At 39.7% G+C, this 15,183-nt stretch overlaps 1 protein-coding gene and 1 long non-coding RNA gene across 4 annotated transcripts in view; one reads left to right on the top strand and one right to left on the bottom strand.

The window, feature by feature from the left end:
• Positions 1-15,183, top strand: part of GNAO1 (G protein subunit alpha o1) — a 261,560-nt gene that overhangs the window by 26,471 nt on the left and 219,906 nt on the right. The window lies entirely within an intron of this gene.
• On the bottom strand, positions 3,140-11,841 carry LOC141505444 (uncharacterized). The gene is made up of 3 exons (XR_012473602.1): positions 11,134-11,841; positions 10,490-10,653; positions 3,140-3,503 (listed from the first exon to the last, which is right to left on the bottom strand). It is a non-coding gene; the product is annotated as an uncharacterized LOC141505444 (long non-coding RNA).

Genomic DNA, 15,183 nt, shown 5'->3' with positions numbered 1-15,183 from the left:
CATTATAACCCATTCCTCCTTCCCTTTACTTTTCTACAAAAAGAGGATTTCTCTATCTTTCTCAATTTACCTTATAATTGTGACTGGTATTTCTATAGTAACTACCTTTAAGGAACTCAAAGTTCTGTATAGGTTTTTCAAACATAGAAATCCTGCTTCAGATTTGCAAGATTTATTTTCAAAAATAAAAAATTATTTCCTGTTTTCATAGGGAGAGGTCAGTAACTTTCTTAAGGTCATAAACTAATCTATGATAGAGAGACATTCACTTAACTGAGATATTAACATTTCCAGAGATTTTTTTGATTAACAAAGTGCTTTGCTCATGATTCTGTGTAACAGATAGTACAAGTATGATTATTGACATTTTCAAATATGTAAACTGAGGTTCATGGAAGTGAGTTGTCCATGGCCACCCATTAGTGAGCATCAGAGCCTGGATTCAACCCAAGGTCTCCTTGGTCCAAATCCACTGGCTTTTCTGCTAAACTCACCCTGGTGTATTCAAGACTAGAACCCAGTCTTCCTGACTTTGGATCTAGTTCTCTGTCCATAAGACAACTGTCTTCCTTTGTTATCTAAATCCTTCACAATTAGAAAATGCCTTTTTCTGATTCCCTTTTCTTTGGAAGAGCTTAAAATATCCCCAGAAATCACAAGCCACAAGTCAAGAGCAGATGCTAATTATTGGAAATAATGTGTTTATGTCAAAGCTCTCAGAAAATGAGATGGGGCTTGGGAGTCCAGGCAAGGAAGCAGTCCCTCCATCCACTTCTTTTCCCCTTCCCTCTCCATTTTAAGGCTCCTCTGCCCTCAAGTTCTCTTGTGTTAGAATTAGAAAAGGTCATTGTAAAACCACAAAGGCCAAACTGAGCCAAAGGAAGGTAGGAAACATAAGCTTGGCAATAAGAAACCAAAAGAATAGAAGGGCAAGAAAGAAAATATCACAGCTATCCTGTTAATCCAGCTACAGAAATAAGCTAGCTAAAATGGAGATTTGTAAGTTAGAGCTTACTTTTTTTTCAAGATTATAAAAAAGTTAAAACAATAGAGACTCACAGAATTCCTTCTTGCCACTCCCCCAGCCAAAACTAGGTGGTGGATAGTTGGACTTGAAGCCAGGAAGAGGTGAGTTCAACTTCAGCCTCAGATTCTTCCTAACTCAGTGACCTGGGGAGTTGCTTAATCTCTTTCTGATTCAATTTTCTCATCAATAATATAATAAATAGTACTTCTTCCTCACAGAATCAAAAGATTATATAGCCCTTGGTAAACCCTAAAGCACTAAATAAATGCTGGTCTTAATTGTCATCTCTTAAAGATTTTGGGTGACACATTTTTCAATCAATCAATAAGGGTATTGAGAATATGCTTTTAAGAATCCTTTATTGGATCATAAATCTAGAGATGGAAATGAACTCAGAAACCACCACTTAGTCCAATCTACTCATCCTGCAAATAAGGAAACAAAAACGCAAGAAAAGTAAATAATTTGCCTTGGATAAATAACAAATATTCAATCATATTTTGAACCTAACTCTTCTGACTTTAGAAACTTTTAGCCTTTCCTTGTGCCACATGAGCTTCTTGTCTTTCAGGTTTAATGGTCTTCAAAATAAAAATTGTCTCACTATAAACCCAGTGGAATGAAAAATAGATATAACTGCACTTGTTGCAGCCAAAGTCTAAAGGGTTGAAGCTATCTTGTTTCTAAATTGAACTAGTGAAGAACCAAGCTCCTCTAAAACAGGTTTCATTCTCCCAAGGGGAGCTTGTTATAGATTGCAGATGCTACAGCCCAGGTGCCTGATTGCTTAGTATTTCCCATTCTAAATATCCCGTCATTGATCCCTGGGAAGGTGAGAAACTGAGGCTAGAAAAGAAGTGGCATAGATTCAAACATAGAAATCCTGAGAGAATTAGGAGTAGAGAGGACACGGTCCTTTAATTAATTCATTCTTTGTTAATCGGGGCTATTCAATGGAAGTTGGAAGAGGCTTAAATTCTGTAGATTAAAAGAAACTAGGGAAGATTGGTAAAAAGAGCGAGACCAAAGCTGGTGAGAACAGAACTGGTGAAACAGGCATAGAAGTTTGCAATGGGATTAAATAGGGCGATTAATGAGCTCAACTTTCAGATAATGCAAGGGATTTTGAAAGCCTTTATAAGGTCTTCCTAAAAGCTACTGACAGGTAAGAGTGGCATGCAGCTGAAAATCTATGATTATCTTGCTGTAGGAATCTTTCTGGGAGCCTCATTAAGAGTAGAGCACAGCAGTGGGAGGGGAACAGCAGCATGATTATACCTTTGGGGAGGTCAAGTGAGGAATTCTCACTTATTTGCAAAGTGCTTTGCCATCATTTTTATTAAATGTTCCCCACAACAACCCTGTGAGATTGGTAGGGAGTTGTTTTGTTTCTCCCTCCAATCTACAGAGCAATAGCATTCTGACGGTGGGAGGCAGCTGAGTCCTGGTCCCTAGATCAAGTACTAGTGACGCACATGGTTGGGGCATCATGCTGCTGTGAGATCCTGGCTGGAAAGCTTTCCTGGGGCTAGTGTAGAAGAAAGAGTAGGAATCAGAGGACCTCCAGATTATCTCCAGGTGTTGTCAACTGATAAATGGTGTCCCCATGGGTAAATCACGGGGCCCCCATAAAAATGAAGAAAGTTGCTGTAAAGAAAGTGCTTTGAACTGGTCTGAACCTGAAAGAAATTTAATCTGCTGATCATATCTTCTAGTTTTAAGGGGTTGATCTGAGATGACATGCCCAGATGACGGCCAATATGTGTCAAACACAAGCCTCGAAGCTAGGTATTCCTGACTCTGTGACTGGTCTGCCACCCCATGCTGCCTCTAATAAATAAATCTTACTGTCAGGAAAATATGAACTATTGAATAATAATAATAATAATAATAATAATAATAATAATAATGAAATTGGATGGTACTGGTTTTCTCTCTCCCATAGGTAAAGTAGGGAACTAGATGGGGAGAATGATGTGTAGAGATAGAGGAATGAGCCCTTAGACTTGAAGTCAAAATCCCTGAGTTTGAATCCCAGCCCTCTGAATTAGTGCTTTTGTGATTTTCAGTGAGTACAGTATTAGACAGGATGCTGAGAGATGGTGAGTGACCTTGGACAAAGTTATCCAGGAGTTTATTCTCTGAGCCAGGATGGATTTGCCTGAGGGAATCCCACAGGCACAGCTTTTTAGTTACCTGCTGTCTACCCATTAGGTACCACTTTTCTCTTCCTCCAAGATTGGTGAGCCAGATAGCTTCAGACCAAAGATCCCTGCTCTTTGGAACGTTCCAGGCTCTGTGAATGACTTTCTTCCATCCCGAAGTTGCAGTTAAATGTAAAACTCCTTGAGGGTAGGGATTGTCCCACTTTTGTCTTTGTAGCCCTTCCCTGACACACAGTGCTGGTTTGTTGATGGATTGATTGTTGAACTTTCTGGAACTGGAGAAGGCCATGATTCAGAACATTTCCTAGTCACTAAAGGAAGTAGGGAAGGAGAGAGAAAAGGAGGACAGGCTCAAGTGTGTTTGCAGAGACAGGTAGAATTTACAGCAAACAACCCTCATTTCCTTGCAAACCATTTCTCTGAATCTGTTCTTTCTGTTTCTAATGCTCTAATGCTTCCCCATCCTCTCCTACCTTAATGTTAACTGCCAAGAATTGCCGAAAGCTCCCTCACATAGTGTCTCTCTGGGCCGGGCACCGGGTGGGAGCTTCCTAAAGAAGAATGACTACACTGAGGGCATCTCTGTTTTCTCAGGCTGTGCCAGGCTCCCAGTAGTACCCAGCCCGTGTCCCTGGGCAGACACAGCAGTGACCATTATTCCTTTTGAGTATCATGGAACAGAACAGAAACTGACCCATTGGCATTGGGAATAAGAGTATTTATTGCTTCTGCTATGGGAGGGGAGGAGGGTCAGGAGGGTAGAAAACAGAAAAATATCCATCCATCATTGGGAAGGAGCTAAGAGGTCACACCAAGGTTTTCACTTGTCACTAAATTTCCAAAAGGCTCTTTTTGACACTTCCTTTCTCCCGATCTCCCCCTGCTTGCTACCAGACACAATTTGAAACAATTGTTGGACCTCTAGTAGAATGTAAACTCCTTGAGGGCAGGAACTGGTTTTCATTTGTTTTTATATCTTCTAGGACCTAGCACAATGCCTTAGTACCTATAGATACTAAAAATATATTTTTAAGTGAATGAATATGCTTTAAAGTATGTACTAATGAGGTCCCCAGAAATAGTTTCAGATATGTCACATTGAATTTAGAGATCTTCTGTTCCAATATTCTCATTTTAAGAATGACATTTAGGCCCATGAAGGTAAAGTAATTTCCCCAAGGTCACACAGGATCAAGAGCAGTGCTAGGATATGAAGAGAGGACTTCTAACTCAAGTCCAGTGCTCTTCCCAGGACCTCACACTGGCAGAATCAATGGACAGAAAGGAAGTCTGTGAAAGAGACTTTTTTCACAAAGATAAATACTGTAAGCTCTCATCTAGACATTTGTTTAAAATTGCTTCCATGCCAGCTATGTTGATTTACCAAAGAGTAGTTAAAACAGTGCCTTCCTCTCACCCTTGCCCACCTCCCATCTCTCTGCATCCAGAGCACCATACACTTGCATATTCACACTATCATTTCAATATGTGAGGTTTAAAGGGAATATATGAACATGATCTTTTAAAGGACCATGGCTCCTAACTTCTCCTGAGACCAAATTCAGCCAATAGAGCTGATTACAGGAAAGTCAGTTCCCATCTCCCTTCCCCCCCAAAAAAGTCTCAAATAACCAAAGGTCCGTTAACCCTTTATTTGTAAGTGAGCTCCTTCATTTAGAGTCTAATTAACCCTTTATTTGTAAGTGAGCCCCTTCATTTAGAGTCTAATTTACTCTTACTTCACACATATTTCTAACACATTAACTGCCTAGTTTAGGAGCAACACTACAGATCAGAAGAAGCAAATTAGCAAGTGGGGTAGATGGTTGTTGCTAGAAGTAGGCATTGCTAACTATAAGAAGTACCTATATGGAAAACTATATAAAACTTTTATAAAATTGCTCAAAAAGTTTAGTAGTCTAGGGGCAAATAATCCCACAGTTCAGTAGAACCCATCATCACTGACCATCATGATTCTTGGCCACCCTTATTAAAATTTGTGATCAGAGCCCTATTCAGGATTTGGGTCTGAAGTCTCATTGATGTAGGGTCATCCTCTAATAATGTGGATCTCTTCTCATCCTGCAAAACTCTGGTTTGTCATCTGCCATAAATTCTCCCTTGGGAGAAGGAGTCTATACAACATGATAAGGGCTTCTTTCTAGAACTCTTGACATTGTATAGATGTAAATAGATCATGTGGGCTCTTCATTGTCCACTCACAATTCTTTTTTCTTATCTTACCTATCTTGGGTGATATTCTCTATGCTGCCTCTGCTGTTCAATTTTCCACTGATAATTCAAAGCTTCCAGATATTTCTTTGTTTTTTAAGTGTTGACTGCCTTAAAGTTGGAAACTGCTAAATGGTTCATTTATGTGAGGTACACCATTCCTCACTTCTGCTGAGGAAGTCAGGTGTCATTGTGGTGTCCTGGCTGATCCCACCTACTGGGTTAAGGAATTGTTCAAAAGAAGGACTTTTTAAACCTAAGAACTGAGGCCACTCTAGAGCATTGGAGCAACAGTTAACTTTGTCTCAGATTCTGGATGCGTTAGCTACTGCATTCAGTGTACCCCCTAATACCTGATCTATGGGTACTTCAGGAGACACACTTCTTGTCCTTCTTTCAGGTACCCTGTTCTAATGTTAGTCTTTACATCTGCCCCTTCATCTCTATCTGGGTAGGACACAAAGTATTTGCATCAACCCTTTTATCCTTATCTGGGTAGGACACAAGGTATGACATCAATCAGTAAGTGGCACTTTTTGCTATAGCCAGGGCAGAGGCTTTGGTGGAAGGGCAAAGTGAAATGAGTTTTGTGAGATTCTCCAGTGACAGGTTATCTGAATTCTCTTCATGGCCTATTCCCACAAGTAAGTGAAGTTAAGTTTCATTTAGCTGTCAAGTCAGCCTTCAAGAGCATTGAATTTCAACCCATCTCCAGCAAAACTATATCCCATCCAGTTTAAATCAAGAAAATCTTGATTCTTTATTGATTCCCTCCTATTTCCTTGCAATTCTTCAGCAAAATGCTGAGTACTTTACTGACCTCAGGAAGAAACCCAGACCCAGAGAGCTCCCATTCTATCCATGGAATGGGAAAAGAGCTCAAATGGCAGGGGGGGGGGCTCTTAAAACAAACAGTAATTATTTTCCTTTACCAAAGGCCCCCTCTGTGTATTTTGAAAATGAGGCTTTGAGAAGCCATATGGCTAGATGAATCTAGGCTTGGTGATCTGCTGAAAGACTTCCTTGCCTTGTTTCACCAAGGCTGGGGAGTGAACTAAGGGAACCTCATCTTGAACTGAGTCTGTCGCTGTCTTCTGGGGTGAGTTGGATTCATGACTTCAACCGGTGCCAACACATTCCTTCCCTCTCTGGCTGACGCCAGCTGCAGAGGGGATCTCTGTGCAGGACAGTAAGAATTGTGGTTTCCTTGACTCAATAAATACCAAAACCATTCCATTTATTCCTCCTGTTATATTATTGTTATTATTTTGCTCACTTAATGAGGCTCAGGGGTAACATTCCTCTCTGGCTATAGCCATTGGCCTTGCTTTGGGTGATCTAATGCATTTGATGGTACACTGTAGCTTTCCTAGGCCTCAGTTTGATTTGTAAAATACTGTCTTCCGGGCAGGGTGAGGTAAGAAGATGGGAGCCGTCATAGCAGCAGCATCTGCTTTTGGGGGAGTAGCCACCCTTTCCTTTTCCTCCCTCATCAGGGCCAGAAGTTGTGTGACTTGGGGCACAAAGGCCAGTTCAGGAGGTGTCCAGTCATGCCAGTCATTGCCTCAGGCAACTGACTGGAAACTTGGAAAGGCATTACCTGGGTGGGGAAAGAGCTCATGGGTTCTGTGCTCATAGCAGGTCTTTGTAGTAAATGACATGTAATGAGGAGCTACCTGAGTTATTGAGGCTTCCCAACTAATTCTGGTTTATGTGGACCAGAGCATTGTATTACATGTTTATTTAGTCTGCTGAGAAAGCCGAAGAAAACATCAATTTGTTCAGATCCTAATGGATTGTTAGCACAACTTTCATGAGCTCAGAGAGCCAGTTTCCAACCTACTCCCTGAAAGCAAGGGTTCTCCCAAACAGGAAAAGAGAGGATGGTGTGGAAGGTCGCAGAGAGGATGCTGAGAGCCAGTGAGGTGGGCAGACACTGCTGCTTGTGACTAGTCCAGGCTTGAGACATTGCTTTTGGCCATTGCTAGAAGCACTTTTCATCCCCAAGGATGATGCCAGGGGTTTGACTCTTGGCCCTGCCGCCCCAAAGCAATATAGGCTGTGCCCACAAGCAGCTGGGTCTGCCTCTTACAAGTGGCAATGCATGGTTGTGGGTGCCAGTGAGCACAGAGCTTCTTGCAGCTGTGGGCAAGAACCATGTATTCATAAGGAGGAGATGGAAACATACAGAACTCTGCAGCTCCATTCAGTGGTTCTAAAAGCCTACACTTTTTGTAGAGGACATTTTTCTTCCTTTCTCTTGTCTTGCTCCAGACCTCTACTTAACTGCTTCCACTCACCTCTTGGCATCTGGCTTCTATGGCAGTTTTTCCAGGGATGCAAGGTGACAGCTTTGCTTAGAGAGGATGAAGTAAGGGCTTCTCTGGCAGACAAGACTCCCCAACTCCCAAGGTCACAGTAGGAAACAGTAACATACCAGTTCAGCAGCCTTGTCCATACCAATGTTTAATACTCTTCTTTTTCAAATGCTTTTCTGGGAATTAGTACCAATGGTATTGATTGATGGCATTGTTTTTTTTCACCCAATTAAAAATATAAACAGAGGAATTTGCATTGGAGACAAAATTTCCCTAGAGGAGAATGATGGGCTTCAGAAATACATATTATGATTGGAAAAGTTTTCCTTTTCTGTTAATCTGGGGTGGGGGAAGAGGGGAAGGAGAACACAATCTAGAAAAAAAGTCATTTAAAGTTTAGAGAAAAACAGCTTCCTTTTAAAAAAATCTGTCAATCAAAAGAGTCTGTATCATTGACTTTACTCTCTAGGATTATTTGTGTGCATATTATAGAAATATGTTAAAATTAAATATGACAATTCACTCCTAGATGGTCATGATTTTAGGCCTGATTCTGCTTTTAAACCTAGTCATGTAACTTTAAGTAAGTTGATTCTTCTTTCTTTTTTGCTCTTAATAAGATAAGGACCCCAAATATTTCACGATTGCATGACTCTGCATGAGATTTTCCTTTTCTCCCAAATGAGAAAATCTGGAGCCAAAGAGTTTATGTTATCTCTATGAGAATACAAAAAGAAGAGGTCAACTCTCCATAAGTCATTGAACTTTGACAGAATTGATAAAAAATGGCACAAGAACACATACCAGATGTTCTTACAGCTGGGATAGGTATTCATGTGGCATAAATGACAGCACTGATTCTAAGCAGGTCCCCCAGGCTAGGAGTGAAAAGGCAAGGAAGTTCCAAGAAGGGACAACCAGGTGATACAGTGGATGGAGCATTAGCCTAGAATCAGAAGGACCTGAGTTCAAATCCAGTCCAGACACTTGACACTTATTAGCTGTATAACCTTGAGTGAGTCACTTAACTCTGATTGCCTTGCAAAAAAAAAAAAAAAAAAGAGAAAAGAAGGACCAAGTTGTTTTCCCCAACTGCTCTTTTCTCCAGTAGCTCAAGATTATAATCAATTCATGGTCTTCATGCTTGTGTATCCTCCAAAACAGAGAAAGAGGAGAAGCTAAATTATGAAAGGAATTTAGCAGAACCATGTAAGGAAAAGGATATAAAATAGGGGGGCCTCTCTAGACTAGGCACCACATCTTATGCCTCTTTTCTATTTCTAATGCCTAACACAATGAGCAGCATATAGTAAATTTTCAATAAATGTCTGCTAGTAATAAGGAGAAGAAGAGGAAAGGAAGGAAAATATTCTTTATCTGTTCTAGAGCAGAGTTTAGTGTGGGGGGGGGGGGACATCCCTAAAGACATTTCAGACTGAAAGGACCTTAAATGTTTTCTATGAGCTAGTAGAGTCCCCCTCACTGGGAGACACCCTGTGGTCGGTTTCTCCTACCCACAAGGTATTGACATCTTTACATGCCTTAGCAAAGATGTGGTTCAGATCCTGTGTCACTCTGACAGCAACAAGGGCCATTTTCTGTCTGTACAAATATGGTTCCTTTAGAGTACAAAGGCCATTCATTTCCACAGCAGAACCATCTGTTTCAGGCTTCAACACAGATTATATTCTGGATGTATGGGACCATCAGCAAACAATGCTTTACCTGTCCACCTGATAAGAGGCAGTCTCTGAAGTAGAGGCCTATCTCCTGAGCCAGGGGAGGAGAAGAGAGAGAGGGACTGGAACTCAGGGTTCAAAATACCCTAGAAACAGTCAGAATAATTTTTAAACTGTGTCATAAATAAATCAAGCTAAATATGTAGCTTAATAAATCAGGGATGTGTGGAATGGACCACTGAGGTTATGGCCTGAGAGGGCTGGCCCGATATGGAGTTCTAAAAGACCTTTAGAATGCCCTTTTTTCATTGTTTACACTTCAACAACCACTTCCCAGAATCTTTTCACATGATAGTAAATGGCCCATAGCCACAGACTTTCAAGCAGATATGATTTTCCCTTTTGTTGTTGTGTCTTCCTTGTCCTTTTCTTCATAACCACATGGAGTAGAAGGGAAACCATTTAATACAGTCATATTTTCTTTAATAGAGACTAAGAAAGGGAAAGGGAAGAGACCCAGAATCACATAGCAAGTTAGTAGCAGAACTGATTTAGAAACTAAGTTTGCTATGCTTTTTTCCACTGTGATGTTCTCTACAAATATTTCTGTATCATAAGCAGCTGAGATCTGTGTTCCTCTTTTCTTATTAGATTAAAATAACTGAACAGCTAAAGACACATAGGGAGAGAGACAGACAATGAGATGAGAGAACGAAACAAAGAGAAAGGGTTATGTAGTCCCCTTGTTTATCTTGATTTCCACTGAGATAGCGATTTATTAGTTCATGATCAAGACATGTACTTCCCTTTCCTTATGTGATCAGGATCTCACATTTTCTGAGCCTATATATAGTCATTACAGAGTCACATACTTGTGACCTTGTTACCTCTAGATCCAAGAAAGTGCATATATTTATAAAACCCCAAATCTTATTAAATCATTTGAAAGTAACAGAAGGGAGGGTCCAACTCATTTCTGAATCACTTAAACTAACTGGAATGAATACAGTGGGAATAACTATAATTTAAGAACTTTTACTAGTACCTGGACTCTTTCTCTCATCTTACCATCTCCAACTTGTTCAGTTTTTACTCTATAGCATTTCTCTTCTTTGTCACTACGTAGCCACTCCATCTTTTCAAGTCTCTCAGGATTATAGTATTGTTGAAGTAACCTCTGAATTGGCACTCTGGTTTCTCATCTTCCCCATTCTGATCCATCTTCTATGAATCTACAGAAGAAAATTCCTAAGCCATGAGACTCTCCTAGTACCTAAAACATTTGATGAATCCTTATCATCTCTAGGATAAAATAAGGCCTTCTCTTATCTTGTCAACTTAACCATCTTACCCTTCTAGACTTTTGTTGTTGTTATTCAACCTACCCTTCTAGATTTATTTTATCACATTGCTATCTATATATTATCCTATTTTATCTCATTCCCTTTTACAAACTCTAGTCTGAATTAGACCTGACATCTCCCACTCCTAGGCATTCACAGAGGTTATCCCCTTTCTTGATCATATTAGCTCTGTTTATTTTGTTTATATTTAAATATGTACATTTTCTCTCCTCTATTAGATTGTAAAATCCTTGGAGGCAGGAACTGTTTAATTTTTTTTTCTAGAACAGTATTTGTTATATAGTAGTTTGAAGTTAAATATATTCTCAAGGCAGCTTTTTTTTTTAATCCCATTGCTTCTTGGGTTACCTGTAGTTTTTATCTCTCCATAGTGTTTTGTGTTCACAGATATATAGCATCACTAGATGAAAATTTGTAGAGAAATTTCATGCCTTTTTGGAAAGGCACCTAGGGAGAGCAGGGGTGTTTCTGGCTGGAGAAGGTGTTGCCTCTAAGGAGAAAAATCAAACCAAATGGCTCCCCTTTCTATACTTCTAGTTGATAAAGAAAGTCACATTATAAAAACATTTTTTCCTTCCATGATGGCTGAAGACCTCTTTATATATTCCTTCTCATTGCTCTATCAAATCCCATACATCTCTATCCATAGCTTAAACCCACAAAAATCTGACTTCTACAGGCTCTGTTAAAGAGTCTTCAGACTAAATGGAGTTCTCTCTTTGTGGTTCCATCTGCTCTCAATCAGGAACTGTTTGGTGCCTGTAATGCTTAGGCCAAATAGTCCTTTCTGTACTGAAAACAGGAGAAGTATTAGGAGAGTCAGATCTCAAAGAAACAGACAGAAAATTGATCACAAGCTGCTCTTTCTAGGATGTGGTAGTTTCCCCCCACTTCTCTCTTCCCTGACCCTGGCTGTGCTGTGAATCTTGATCCACAACCAAACAATGCAAGTCATGGTGTAGAAAAAGGAAGCAGAGCATGCCACACTTTCCTGGAAGGTGGAGGTGTCATCCGAATGTTTCAGAGCTGTTAGGTTCCAAGATGTGGGGATTTCTATTCCTGGTTGCTACTCCTAGTCTTTTATTTGCCAACCATGCTGAGGGAGCAAATGATGGGAGAACCTTTGTGGTGTCACAGTCAAGACATTGCCTTGGGACCACAGGATAATGGGTTCTGAGGTGGAAGGAACACAGAGGTCATCTTGTCCAGTCCTCTCACCTTAAAGATGAGGAAACTGAGTTCAAACTTGCCCAACATACACATAGATAATCAGGATTTAAACCCAAATCCTTGTTCTTAGTTATTCCTTAGTTAGTCCCACAGGCAAACAAGATAGATCAATGGAAATGGCCTTCACTAATCATAGGATTATAGTTTAAGAAAGGAAGGCACTTCAGAGACCAAAGGCACCTCCTCTCATTTTAGAGATACTAAGTGAAGAAGCCACGCCTTGCCTTGATTAAAGAGGCTAATTTCATTCATTTTGACTTCATGGGAACCTCATAGTGAAAGAATGAACTGGGATTGGGGAAGGAGGTTGGAAGTTTAGTGAAAATTTTGTATCCATATACTCCGTGGGGTGAGTGGGGGGAGGTTGAATGATTATCTACTTGTGTGTGTGTGTGGGGGGGAGTGTGAATGATTATCTACTTCAAATTATCAATGATTTATTAAGTACTTCTCCCTCCCTCTTTTTCTTCTCCCCTACCAGTATAGATTGGAACCTACTTGTACCTTCTCGTCCTTTGTGATTCCCCATCCACAAATCCCTCAGAAAGGAGCTACTTAATGTACCAGTGATCTTTCTCTGGGTCATATAGTATTTCATGGATACTAGTATCATACTTGAACTGTTTGTTTCCCTTCACCCTTGATATATTGTTATAGCTAATTTTTATTTAGTACTTGCAAAGTGTTTTAAAAATGTGATTTTATTTGAACCATCAACAACCCAGGAAGGTGTGAACTGTTATTATCTCCATTTTAGTTGAAAAGGAAACTGAGGCTAAGAACATGTGACTTATCCAGTCTCACACAACTAGTAAATTGCTGTGAAAGGATTCCAGATCAGATTTTCCTGATCCCACCCACAATCTCTCTCTACTGTGCTGCCCAGCCAGCTCCATTCTGACCAGCATCCTTCTATAAATCCTTGCTTGTGTCATCAAGAAATAACTTTAAAAATAGGATACAGTATTTCTCACATGGAAATAAATATCTCTGTCTGCCTCAGGGAAGTGGATATTTGAGTCCCAGTACATCATCATTGACACCCCCCAATGAACACTCTTTGTGGACAGAGTATCTCCAGTGCCTAAGACAAGGACTTTGTACATATAGATATTTTATGTTTGTTTAATGACTGAAAGGGGAACCATGAAGATTTTTGCAGGGGAGAGGAGAGGAAGACAAGGAAGAAAGGTTAAGAATTTTACTGGTAAGATTTTATGTGGGTAGAATTACCCCCATTTGTTATTCATAGAATGGAAAGATTATTGCTTATAAAATCATAGGATCATAGATTTATTTATAAGTGGAAGGGTGTCATGACTAACTCCCTCATAAAACAAATGAGGAAACAGGTCAGGAAAAGGAGGCCAAGAGAGATTAAATGACTTGCCTAGGGTGACATAGCTAAAAAATGTCTTGAGATAATATTTGAACCCAGGTCTTTTTTGACTCCAAGCACCTTCTGTACCTTGCAATGCTGCTTCTCTTGGAAACTACAAACCTAAATTGTCCCAATAAGGCAGGGGAGAAGAGAAAGGCAAAATTGTAATCACTTAGCCTGTGTTTATCAAGTCTTTTATACTTTAGCTAGCTTTTTATTGAGGACAACAAAAGAGTTATGAAAAGAAATATGACTGTGAAAACCTAGCACAGTCTGTTCTCTAGTAGTATGCTTCATCTTCAGCTCCTAAGGTACTTCAATTAATTTTCACAACTTCCATAAAATGTTTTTTTAAAAGATAGTAGTAACAGCAATATTCCCGGATTGCTTACTGTGTGTCTGTAATCCTCTAGAGTCTAATATAAATGTTGATTCTCTGCATCAAAAGATAAATAACAGAACTAGATCAGTCCACTGTTTCCATGTCCATTGTTTTCTTGCCCTTTACTAAATGGAGGGAAGGGGGCTGGAGGTAGGGGTGGAAAGACAGATTCAGGGAAAAATAGAAGCCATAGATATAGTTACCTCTAAGTACCCTATAATCTAGGTGTAAACAGGGCTCAGACAAAGAAAACTATTCTGACTCATGTAAAACAACAGAGTAGACATGACTATAAAAATATTAGAGATTTTTTTCAAAAACACACTAGGATTTTTGTATCTAGATAAATAAAATCAGTATGATTTTATGGAAAGTGTTAGGTATGAAATAAGAATCAAGATTCAAATCCTAGCTCTGGGTTTGAATTCTAAGGTACTTTCTTTAGGTTTTTTCTTTTTTTTTTTTTTTTTGCGAGGCAAACGGGGTTAAGTGGCTTGCCCAAGGCCACACAGCTAGGTATTTATTAAGTGTCTGAGACCAGATTTGAACTCAGGTACTCCTGACTCCAGGGCCAGTGCTTTATCCACTATGCCACCTAGCTGCCCCTCTAAGGTACTTTCTAACTCTCAATCTGTTATCTTATGATTTTCCAAAGTTTTTTTCTTGGAAGACTAATACCCTCAGTAAAAAATATGACCATCACTCAAAACCATTTTCCTCTTTGAGAGATGAACTGCTTTCAGAGACTATTTGGAAGCCTCTTGAGAAGATCAGCCTTGTTATTATAAAATATACCTTGTCATTGACCAAAAATGGTAGTATCCAGGTTGATCTACTACCTTATCTACCAGTCTTGGCTCCAGAGAACTTCTATTTCCAAAAATCAGATCCATTTTCAAAGGACAAATGTTTACTACCAATGAGAAGATTTAAAAGAATGTGCCCCAGGCTTTGAAGGCAATTCCTAAAGAAACATTCTAAATATGTTTTAAGTCATGTGGGAATGATAAGCAAAAAATCTGCATTTTTCAGGGGATAAAGCTTTTGTTGGAATACTCTATTGCTATATCCAGGGCTATCTCCAGTTACCCTGCTCTATTTCTGACCACTGGACCCAAATGGCTCTAGAGGAAAGAGTGAGACTGGTGACTCTGCACAGCCCTCCCTCACTTAAATCCAATTCACTTGCAAGTCAAGACATCGCCCTCCTGATGTCATGGTCCTCTTTGAGAATGAAGGTCAAACAGCAACAAAAATCTATTGCCATATATCATAGGAACAAGTGGAAATGTATCTAGAGAATGAAGGAGAATAGAGTGGTCAGCATTTGGTGGTATCAGATGATGCTCTTCTTCACAATGAGGTTCTCCTTTAATCAGAATTGAAAGATGGTTCAGAAAAGAAA

Source organism: Macrotis lagotis, chromosome 1 (assembly GCF_037893015.1).
Source record: "Macrotis lagotis isolate mMagLag1 chromosome 1, bilby.v1.9.chrom.fasta, whole genome shotgun sequence".
NCBI classification, from domain to species: domain Eukaryota; kingdom Metazoa; phylum Chordata; class Mammalia; order Peramelemorphia; family Peramelidae; genus Macrotis; species Macrotis lagotis.
This window is presented reverse-complemented; position numbering and strand designations above follow the sequence as displayed.